Here is a 10,224-nt window from a genome sequence, read left to right on the forward strand (position 1 = left end):
GAAAATATGATCTCCCGTTGTCTAAGTCAAGATCTATTAACAGACCTATGAAAGATCCTGCTCTCTTGTACAGACTCATGCTGATCAGGTGTTTAAGACACTGACTTCAATGCAAATGACAATTATTAATACTGGACAGACTGTTCTTATCACCTTGTAGGAAAGTCAAATCATAACTAAAATTGGTTTGCCCAATGCAGAATCATAAAGAGGAAAATTAGTGGAAAGAACTTAATGTCTTGATACACCTGTCTCCACCTCTGAGATACAGCTGCTAAGCAAAGTCTCTGTCATGGCCATTTTCTTCCTTACACAGAACTAGACAGACAAATTCTGACTACATTTCCCTTTTCTGGACTCCCAGATGCCCTTCAGCCTCCTGTTACATCGTACGGCTTTAAGGACCATAAGATAGCCATGCCTTGTTCTGGCTCCCTGGAATACGAGTGTTAACAGAACTCCTCAGCCATCCATTTGTCAATATCTGCTTTGGGCAGCTGATCTCCTTAAGCGCTCTGTCTACATTCAGTCTCAGAAGACAACTTGATTTTTCAACTCTTGGTCACATGTTATTTTTGTTTAAGTAAGCTCATTACACCACTAAGACCTATTGATTTGAGCTGATGATGTTTAATAATTTAATTAAACCTTAAAGACCTCATTTACCTCTTAAAATGTATAGGAAAAATGCACCAGAGAAATGTTCTAGGGCTTGTTTTGAGATTCTGGCAGGGGAGAGTGGCTCTTTACTCTGCTCGGGTCATCTGTCCTGGTCTTTTCTAGACCCCCTTTAAGACAGAGTTGTTTATTTGCTAACCTAACCGCCTGGAAGTCCTGGAGGGGACAGCAGGATAGGCTGAAGAGCAGACAAGTCATTTACTTTAAGTTGAGAGACCTTGAGCGTGTTATGTGACCTCTTTTACCCCTGAATTCCACATCTGACATACAAGTAGACAATAATACCTTCTCTGAAGGTAAGTTGTGAAAGTTGCTTCTTCCTTGCTTCATTTACTCATTAATGTCAGACATCTTTCTGGTTGCTAGAGACATAATAAAAAATCAGAGAGACAGTATTCTTGACCCATGGGTCTTACTCTGTTTGAAGGTGACACATATGGCAAGTTTTCGAATCAATGAGAAAATTTCAGACAGTAACACATGCAATGACAATATAAACTAGGGGGATGTGATAGGAAGTGACTACTTGCCGAGGTTAATTTTTAGAGTAGCTATGAAAGGCTGCTTGGAAGACATAAAATTATGGCTGAACCTAGAATCAAGAGAAAGGGACAACCAGGAAAAGACCTGGCGTTAACAGCAGTTGAGTCCAAAGGACAGACTAATACAAAGCCGTGGAGGCAGGAATGAGCTTGATGTGTTTGAGGAAGAAAAGGAAGGCCATGTAGCTGGGTCTTTGTAAATACAGGTTAGAAGTAATATATAGAAGGCATAGTACATAGTAGGTGATAAATAAAGGGTAGTTAGTATTATTGAAAGCAAGTTGGAGATTACATTTTAAAATTCAGGTTGTCTTAATGTAAAATGAAAATATATGTAGTCACTTTTCATTCCACCTTTCTTATTGTTCAAAACATCTTTGACTTGTAGTTTATCACTGTGGTCCAGGAAGGACTTCGATAGGTTGTATTTAAGAGCATTTATTCTCAAATTTCTAAGTATGTCACCAAATCAGCTAATAAGAAAAATAAAACACACCCTCAGTTTATATACTTGATGTGCTATATCTGGCTACTCAGAGGCTATATGGTTCTTGGGGGTGTGGGCAGCAGAAGGCCAAAGAAGGATATGTAATGTCCACAAGCTGGAGTAGGAACCAGTGCAATAGTCTCTCACCTCTCACCTCAGCATGATGTGCAAGGAAAGAAGTGGAAATGAGAGGCCTGGGGAAAGAGACCTGAGAGAAGTGCATTGATTTAGCTCTCTATTGTTATGCAGCAAACTACCCCAAAAGCCAGTGATTGGAAACAATAAACTTTCTGTTATCATTCTTGTGAAGTGACCAGGATCTGCTGGGGAGTTCTACTGCTGGGCTCATTTAGGAACTCTCAAGCAGTTGTGGTTATACGACCAATGGAAATGGACACATATGGAGGGTAAACTGAGATGCTGCAATGGCTCTGCTCTCCGGTTGGTGCCTCCCACAAGGTCTCTCCATGTTGTCTCTCCAACTGGGTACTAGACTTCTTAGCTGGCAGTTCCAGTTTCCCAGAAGTACAACAGTGAAGGCAACTAGACCTTCTTCAGGGTCAGCATGATTTTCACCACGTTCTGTTGGTTAAAGTGAGTCAAGTCAGATTCATTGTTCTTGATTGTGCAAGGGGACCACAGAAAGGCATGAATTCCAGAAGGCATGGTTCTTGGAGGCCAACTTTTCAGACTGACTACCACAGAATCAGTGAGAAAGGATGTGTGGGACTGAACCCTTGATGTCTAGGACATGGTCTCACCTCCTGAAATCACCACGTGGTTGGCCTTTGAAAGACATGAAGTCCACAACTTTTGGTATCTAAACAAAACTGTCTAATCTCGGATGGTCACGAATACCATTAAATATAATGTATCAAAATGTACAGGAAGAAAATCTCATCCTTCTCCCCTCCCAGCCCATAAGGGTTCTTTCTTAGTCAAAACTCACTCTGCTTACAGGAGAACTAGGGGAGGCCATATATTAAGGTTTCATTTTACTAGTAATGAACTAAAGCCAAACCTCCATCAGCAAAGTCCCCAGGGATCCCTCCACAGATAAATAAAAATTCTATAGTCTGGCCACTCAAGATAGCTGTTCTCTTGTTATCTGTCCATCCACCACCGGACAAGTGCCTGTTTTTTCTGTATCTTATGCACAGGGCTGAGCTTCCTACATACTTGCCCCAGGCCCCAGCTGGCGATTGTTCTCATCAAAAGGGCGGTGAGGGGCGTGCCCTCTTCTGGTTTCCCTGGTAACTAATGAGCCCACCTGAGGTCAATTGCCCTTTAACTGCCCATCTCCCCTTCCCTCGGGGAATGAAGACTGCCGCCATGCTGTCTGCTGCACACTCTGGGGTGTCCTCCAGGACCTTGCTTCAGACATGTAAGCTCCCCCATCCATTAGACCATTGATGTCTGTGTCGCTGACTCCGGGCTCTTTCTTCGGCCTTAAAGCTGAGCAAGTGCAGACCTTGGAGCCTGCGGGGCGCAGCCCAACAAAGGTCAGGAGACGGAGGAAACTCCCATGAGCGCCGAGATGTCGGGAAATACTAAGCGGGTGTAATCCTGGGGTGGCCTACCACTACCTCGTGGGGCCCCAAAGTTGTAGGGGTGATCCCACAAGTTAGAGGAAATCCCAGGGTGGCTGTCTGCTGGTCTGTGGGGCCCCCTGGAGATTGGGGCTTGCTGGACGGAGGCTCTCAAGAGTTCTGGAAAACAAAGACCTCTAATGGCTCTGCTGTTGTTTCAAAGTGCGCCTTTTATAATTGGTTAAGCTAGCGTTCTCCCCACTCCAGTACTCTTGCCTGGAAAATCCCATGGATGGAGGAGCCGGGGAGGCTGCAGTCCATGGGGTCGCGAAGAGTCGGACATGACTGAGCGACTTCACTTTCACTTTTCACTTTCATGCATTGGAGAAGGAAATGGCAACCCACCCCAGTGTTCTTGCCTGGAGAGTCCCAGGGATGGGGGAGCCTGGTGGGCTGCCGTCTATAGGGTCACACAGAGTCGGAGACAACTGAAGTGACTTAGCAGCAGCAAGCTAGCTTTCTAGAATGAATTGGTACTTCTCTTGTGCCTTTGAGATGTAAATTGTCTACCTGGGCTCTCTGGAACTTGAATCTTCCATGATCTCTAAGAGTAAAGGAGAAAAAATAAGAACTTCTAGGTAAACTCTACAGAAATAATTACCTTTTGTGAATGTCTAACACAGTCTGTCCACATTTTGGTAACTTGAAACTAAACTGGGTTGTTTTAGCTTTTAAAAAAATTTTATTTTATTTATTTATTTATGCCTGCACTGGGCCTTCAGTGCTGCACAGGCTTTCTCTAGTTGAGGTGCCCTGGCTCCTCATTGTGGTGGCTTCTCTTGTTGCAGAGCTTGCCCGGCGGGAAGTGGGATCTTCCCAGACCTGGGATTGAACCACTGTTCCCTGCATTGCAAGGTGGAATTTTAACCACTGGGCCACCAGGGAAGTCCCTAAACTAAATTAAATGAAAAGAATTCATTGACTACATAGATCATTTCAAATAGACTAAAATATTAGAACATTAGTTGCTCAGCAGGTCTCAGTTTACCTACTTTTGCCTGCTTAGGAAAGGAAGACTAAAGCATTAAGTTTTCCAGTCAGGAAATGCTTGGACTGACTGTATTTGTTAGAGATGCAGGTAATTTTAGAGAGAACAATATTATGTTTCAGTGGATGTTAAATTCAAGTTCTGTTTATTGAGTTCTGTTTTTATGAAGTTGTGTTAGTTAGGCATACTTTTGACCTGATGTTCTGGATGGAAAGAAGATTACCTAGTGAAATTGTCACAGAGCATGACTACTCATGAAGTGTGACACTGCTTGCTTTAAGTCCACTGCTAAAAGCACATACACAATGCTTGTGTGACAGTGGGTATAAATGATAAAATGCATAGCCTGTAAAGTGTTTCCCCATTAACATACCTCTGAGCCTGTTCAGGAGATCTGATTAATTTCCCCCCAACATGAATGACCAGGGAAATACAAAGGAGACCTAGTACTAAGGGACATGATCTGAACCTGGGGTAGGAGTCCACACGCCAGCATCAAAGGATGTATATTTTGATCATCAGTGCTTTCTATTGGAAGATTTGCAATCAAAGGGGGAATTGATGGGGAAATCTGCATGTACTGAGGCTATGGGGAAGTCATTCAGGCTTATACATGGTTTTGCTTAAATTTTACTGACCAGAGCAGTCTGTTTTGTGGCCTTTCAGACTTGCACTATACATCTGCTTTGGCCACTGAGGAAGGGAATGCATTTGAAAGTCAAAATGGAGTGGCTGTGGTTCAAACATCCAAACTAGAACTAGTCATTGGTCATTGTAGATGTGATTTTAGATATGTTCTTATTAAAAAGTTGAGTTTTCTGAACTGTGTTGCAGACTAGGACAAAAACCAGAGGCAGGTGTGGTAGCTGTGGTATTATCTCAGAATGTGGTTACTGCTTGTATTTTGCTTAATGGTCATCATCTCCCCTGTGTTGTGCCTGTTATATGTCCTACATTTCATCCCTTGTCTGAGGAAGAAAGTCTGCTTGTGGCAACACTGGCCTCACAGAGAGATGCCGCTGTCGTGCATATCTATAGTTCCATGAAAAATCGATCCGCCTAATGTGAGTATGTGGGGATTGCTGACAATGGGGAAAAAAGACTCACCATCTTCTGGTCTCAATGCTAGTATGTCAGAAGGACCCTCTCGGTAAACATTACTGTACAGCTGACAACCTGCTGAGTCCCCCAACCCGGGCTATGTATGTTGTGTGGCGTGGAATAGTCTGGCTTCTGTCCAGAAGTGCATGGGATTAACTGGTTTTTGTTTGAAAGGACCTACTGGGTTCACCCTTAATGGCCCTCAACATAACATGAGGTGACACGTCTATACTGTGTCTGCTGAGTCCTGGTTTGGCCACCAGACTGTTTCTTTTAAAGTTGGGCTTTCCCTTTCCCATGGGGGCAGCTGTGGGTTTGTGAAAACCAGGAGTGGCCTTACCTTCCTTATAACTAATCAGGGCATTGCTGCTGTTGACTCCCTTTCCACTGACCTTATGTGCACTTGGCTCCAAAATTTGTCCACATCTTGTCAAATGACTATTCTGAGCATGCGAGGTCTCTTACTCTTGATACTCTTTGGCTGCTGCTGTCTGTGTTGTATTTGTGGTATCTGGTTACAGTGCCCCCTACATACCTAACCCCAGAGATATTGTCAAAGAAGGGCAGACCAAGATTGTAAGGGCCATGCATGATATTCAGGGGGTGGAGTGTATGGTCAGGCCACTCAAGATGGCTATTGTCTTGCTCTCGGTCCACCTCCTGCTCGACATTGCTGCTTCACCTGTATCTTAAGCACGTGCCTGACTTTCCTCCATTGTTGCCCCAGCTGGTGATTGTTCTCATCAAAAGAGCTGTGAGGAGTGTGCCCTCTACTGATTTCCCTGGTAACTAATGAGTCCACTTTGAGGTCAGTTCGTTAAAATTCCCTCCCCCTTCCCCCAATGAAGACTGCTACCTTTTCCTGCCTGCCAGCTGCCATACACACTGGGGTGTCACTCCAGGACCTTGCTTCAGATATGTAAGCTCGCCCATCCATTAGACCACTGTTGTCTCTGTTCCTGACTCCCGGGCTCCTTCTTCTGTTTTGAAGCTGAGCCAGAAAAGTGCTTGTAGGTCTGCTGGTGTAGCCCAGCACAAGGGGAGTCTTCACATTAAGGTTTCCATTTACCAATCACTTACCTCGATCAGTGAAGTCCCCAGGGATCACTCTGTTGCTAAAGATTCTAAAACACATAGAGTTCAGTTACTTCCTACATGATGTCCCCAGAACTGAGAACAAACCATAGAGAGTTGTCTAACCAAGAGGTCATGCTAACACTTTGAACAGGAATAGAAAAGTTGAAGCTATATTGAATTCTCATTAGCATTTCTTTGATCAAATGTATATTTTTCCTTCTTTTCACAGCTTTTTTTTCAAATGCAAATATGTGCTTAAACATTAGCCACTAAGCTACAACTGGGAGAGCATCCAAGGCATATTTAAATATGCAAATGAGCACCATAGAGAGGCAAAGGTGAACCTTCCCTACTTGGCTCTTCTGTACACAGCAGCAAGCCATGGAAAGTACAATTAAATAGTCTCCCTGAATCCCTCCATCAGAAAGTATATACTATCAACTGCTCTATATGTGGCTGGGCTGCTAAAAGTCTTAGCAAAATGCCACCTGTGTCCCAGAGAGATTCCAAATGGAATACAATTGCAGTTACATTGAATCACTGTTAAGGAAAGTCGCCCAAAGTCATGTTCATACACATCAAATACAAAGTTTTGTTTGATATTGGCCTCAGTCATTTCACTCTGTGGATTAGGATTTTCAAAGTAAATATGGATTAGGAATAGAGAAGGATGAGGGCAAAGGCCTATGGGAGTAATCTACGCATGCTAAGAGGAAACTGTCCAGGTTAATAAAGAGTGACATTTACTAAAATTGTGAGATTTTTTTCAAAAATATGAACAAATTGTAATAAAATCATACAGATGCTAATGAGGTGATGCACCAAGTGTTGCTGAGCTCATTGGGAGATGAGGTAATGCGTGTGCTTATTTATTGTGGGTTTATTTACTATGGGTTAAAATGTAAATTGGCACAGTGATTTCTTCAGAGCCAAAAGACAGCATCAACCCCCCCTCCTCTGAGCTCCACTCTGCTCCTCCTAATTCTAATTCTCCCCATTCCCTCTTCTTTCTTCTCCTAGCATGATATAAAGAAAATGGCATGAATTTTTTTTATTTGGAGAAACATAATTTTCAGTCCTAGCTTCTCAGCTTTGTCATGGACCTTTGTCAAGTTAGAGTTAATCCATTTGAGCCCCAATTTTTTTTCATCTGTAAAACAGAGCTAATAACACATAATATTTTGTGAACATTAAAGTTATATGCATTGGTATGACACATAGACAGTATCTAGCTGGGTTCTGTATTACCAGGTACTACAACAATTTAAAATATCCAGGTGACCAACTCACTCAAATTTCATTGCTGGAGGAGTTCCTGGTCAGCTGAGACCCAATTCTAACTGTTGAAATCTTTCCACTGTGTAGCTCTACCTTCCCCTAGGTCTTAGACAAGCTATGGAGTATGCAGGAGCCTGTCCCCGCCTCTTGCTTAAAGTTCTATCACTCCCACTCACAGTCCATAAAGTCAAAACTAGGCAGTTGTTGACTCCTGATCTGAGTGGGCCAGAAAAGTATAGACTGCGATTGAATTGTCCTTCTCAGCCATAGCTTCATGTTACAGACGTCCCCATTTGTGGTGGTGGAGTGCTAGAATCTTCGTAATGTTGCCTGCCAGGGTTTCAGAATTTCCATAAACCAGTGACCTCTCTGTTCATTATTCTTCTCTTTCCAAACGTATTTTTTTTTAAATTATGTCTTTCTATCCTTGCTCACTATATCCTGGAGATAAGGAAAGGGCATAACATTTATATTTTAATCCACAGATCAGGGCCAGAAATTGGGCACTGGTGCCATTCCACAGAAGTCCTCAGTTGACACCCATTCGGAACTGTGAAGTTGAGATGGTTCTTTAGAGTTGTCCCTTGTTTATGACAAGATTGCCAGTCTTCTGTACTCTGGTATAGCTTCTCAGATTCTCAGGTTCAAAATGAATAAAATAAGGATGATAATGCCTACTTCAAAGGCTTGTCACTGGAGATTAACTGAGAATGGTTTTAGAGGTAGGATTATGAGTAATTTTTCTCCTCTGCATGCTTGCCAATGCCTTAAATATTTTTCTAAGATCACATGTGCAGTTACATTTTTTTCCAAACCTGTGAAAACACCATTTAGGGTATATTAGATGTTCCAGTTAATATAAGGCTATATTATTTAGTTCTATACCTGGATGACTAAGTAGAAAGTATTTTTGAGCTATGGATTTGATGAGGCCTTAATTCTCTTTTATTTAGAAGTTAATCACTACAGAATAATCATTACATAGTGATTAACTTCTAAATAAAGGAGAAATAAGAGAGCAAATTCATAGCTCAATGCTATATGCAGATTGGGAATCAGCCACATCAATGTTCAGTATACAAGAATCTGATAATTATATTGGGTGGATGAGATCTGCTTTATCATGTACAAGATTCTTGCTACCATTTAAGAGAAGAAATCTGAACACTCTAAATGCAGGCAATTTATCATTGTTCTGATTCACAGCAACCTAGGAACTCTTATCTACTTTCCTATTTAACATTTGCTAAACAAACACTTAGAAGGCTCTGAATTATTGCCCTGCACTATTTTCTCTATTGTTTCCCTTCTGATACAAAGAATGACAGTGTTTTTTTAATAGCAGTCTTTCTTTTAAATGCATTTTAAGCTCATTCATTCCACAAACATTTAATGAATTTTTTATATAACCAAAGCATTTGAGAATTCAATCTTAAATAAAAATGTACTCACTGACCTTTAAAAATCTTAGGATATATGAGAAAAATTATATGTTCATTAACAAGATGAATACTGTGAAAATGATCAATTTAAACCAGTGTTAGCAGCAAAAGACAACATTAAGTGCCATTTGACAGGGGACTTGAGGCCAACATTTGAGATGTGTATGGGGAATCACAGACAGTGGGTCAAAGTATAATTTTCAATATGTCAAAAACATAACCTCCGTACAAATGCAGAATGAGTATGTATAAAAAATTTAAATCATTAATGAGAGAACCAGCAGGATGGTAAAAATGGTTCAAAGGAGAGTTAAAAAAAGAGATTTATATAGACAGTAAGTCCAAGGCACCATGAAATGAATTTCCTAGTAGATGAAAAATTAATATCCTACAGAGTAATAAAACTGTATCTTTTGAAGTAGCCTTTCCTCCTAAATAGATATTTATAAGTTAGCATGTAACTTCAGAATCTGGGCCCTGATCAGTAGTAAACAGTGAATCAAACAAAGGTCCATCCTCTAGAAAATGAAATAATCGTTGGGTAGGGCTATCAGGCAATGCTTCACTCTGACATCAAAATGACATGCACTCATTTTTTTTATTTCTATGTTTTGTATAATTTTCCTTAACAAGGATAAATAGCATGTAGATGGCCACAGAGGTATAGTTTCAGAGAACAGCACACATAAAAAGGGGTTAGCAGACTTTTTCTGTTGACAGCCAGATAGTAAATATTTGGGACTTTGAGGGGGCCATATGATCTCTGCTATAACTACTCATCTCTGTCATTTTCCTTAAAAAATATTGATTGATTTATTTGGCTGTGTCAGGTCTTATTTGCGGCATGTAGGATCATATTTCCCTGACCAGGGATCAAACCCAGGCCCCCTGCATTGGAAGTGCAGAATCTTAGCCACACTGGACCACCAGAAAGTCCCTCATCTCTATCACTGAAGCATACAACAGCCATAGATGATAAGGAAACAAATGAGTGTGACTGTGTTACCATAAAACTTATTTTATGAATGCTGAATTTCCTACA

The sequence above is a fragment of the Muntiacus reevesi genome, chromosome X, assembly GCF_963930625.1.
Source record: "Muntiacus reevesi chromosome X, mMunRee1.1, whole genome shotgun sequence".
Classification (NCBI taxonomy): Eukaryota; Metazoa; Chordata; class Mammalia; order Artiodactyla; family Cervidae; genus Muntiacus; species Muntiacus reevesi.